The sequence below is a fragment of the Urocampus carinirostris genome, chromosome 4 (assembly GCF_059441175.1).
Source record: "Urocampus carinirostris isolate Australia breed hairy pipefish chromosome 4, RoL_Ucar_1.0, whole genome shotgun sequence".
Classification (NCBI taxonomy): domain Eukaryota; kingdom Metazoa; phylum Chordata; class Actinopteri; order Syngnathiformes; family Syngnathidae; genus Urocampus; species Urocampus carinirostris.
This window is the reverse complement of record NC_142352.1, coordinates 50,678,683-50,680,873: the sequence shown is the minus strand read 5'-3', so window position 1 is coordinate 50,680,873 and position 2,191 is coordinate 50,678,683.

Here is a 2,191-nt window from a genome sequence, read left to right as displayed (position 1 = left end):
ATACGGATGACAAGAATCCCCTTTTAATCGCTCTCTTTCCCATTTGTTCTATTTAGAAGGCAATGTTCAAGGCTCTTGACCGGGGGTATCAAAAATTCACCCCACGGGCCGGATCCTCATCTAAAGCATGCACTATAGTTTTGAAGAAATACACTATTAATCGCACCCGACGAGATAAAAGAGTGTAATAATCGAGCTTCATATTTTAATCTTTCAATTTTAATTCACCAGCCTTATGGTGTTAAACTTTGACTTGGGTCAGGAGGTGTCCCATTCTTATGATCACACAACCAATAAAAATAAAAGGACATGAACAATGTTCTTGTTGCATGGTGTAAAATTGTATATTTTTGTATATACCTCCTTCGTTGTGTACGCTATGTACTAAAATGAACAATATAGTCAGCCCAAGTTTGCTAGAAGGTGTAAGTTTTGTCACACTGTGCAGCGCTTCTGACGGTTTCCTCTTTTTATAAACAGTGCAAACTTTGACTGAGGTGAAATGATTAACTTAAATAAATAGATTTCTATAAAAATCTTGTGTTGAGTATTTTGATATGTGACCCTTATACAGTTTTGCTTGAGTATACCAGTAATTTCCCCTTAATTGTTACTACCACCATCCAACAGGGCTGATGATTCAGCCCTTAACTATTGTCGATTTTACATGGTTTTATTTATAATTGTATAAGCACTAAGGCAAAGATACGTGTTTCTGAAAAATTGATCAGTTAATGAAACAATCGGATTGAACAAACTAAACAATTCAAGTCAAATAGCACAAGATTTTAAAAAAAAATCTACATTAACACTGAAATATGATAGATTTTCTTTTCAGTTCAATAAGCATTGCCTTGTTAAAATTAAGTCATAAATGCAGCCCTGCCACTATGGGAGGGCCATAGGGACCCAAAACGCCTAGTACAATCAAAGGGATTTGAACCCACGACCTCAGAACTGTACCACAGACACACTAACCACTCAACTGCCACCCATTTCCAATATAATGACTTCCCTAGTGGAAGTTGGTGTATTTTTTCACTGAAATATGAAACAACTGCGTCCACCTAATTTACCAAGAGACTGTGACTTTTTCAAAGAATTTAATATTAAGAGGCTTGCCAGACGAAAAATACAGACTACAAAAAGCTAACTTGAAACAAACACTGTGAAAAGCTGAAGCAACTGAAGTGTTTTAATAACACAGTAACGCTTTTTCATCTGACCCTGCGAGTCAAATGAAAATGCTACAAAGGCGAGCTACGAGGTTGCAAGCACTGCAAACCTTTCACTGAGGGTGAATTTATTTAGGACCGTTCAAAGAATTTCAGGCCGAATAGTCAGCTCTTACACATTTTCAGCTCACTACATCCGACCCGCTTTCTGAAAAGTTTAGACAAACCTGGGTCAAATTATTAAATATAAAAGCACGCATCTGAAAGAAGCGCAACCAAGGAGAAGCAATAAAAGGATGCTGACAGACAATTTGAAATTTAATTTATCGAATAAATATTGATGGACAATATATAATAACATGATTCTGATAAGAACACGATCCCGGATACAAGTGGCCGAAATGAGTTTCCTCCGCAGGGTGGCTGGGTTCTCCCTTAGAGATAAGGTGAGAAGCTCAGTCATCCGGGAGGGACTCGGTGTAGAGCCACTGCACCTCCGCGTTGAGAGGAGCCAGTTGAGGTGGCTCGGGCATCTAACAAGGATGCCTCCTGGACGCCTCCCTCGGGAGGTGTTCCGGGCATGTCCCACCGGCAGGAGGCCCCGGGGGCGACCCAGGACACGTTGGGGAGACTATGTCCCTCGGCTGGCTTGGGAGCGCCTCGGGGTCCCGTCGGATGAGCTGGAGGAGGTGGCTGGGGATAAGGACGTCTGGGCTTCCCTTTTAACGCTGCTGCCCCCGTGACCCAACCTCGGATAAGCGAAAGACAATGGATGGATTCCTCAGCAGAGTAGGTCTTGCAGGCCCTGACTGCCCACCACTGATGGCATATATGCAATTAAATTCTACATATTAATCTTTAATTTATGTATCTAAAATACGTTGAAAATCCACCTTTTCGGTCATGCAAAGGTGGTCAGGGCAAATATACGTTCCACCTTAAAATGTTCCCGCATCGTGATGGGCATTGTGATGTGATCTGTCCACAAGAGGGCGAAAGCGCGCAATGAGCCGCGA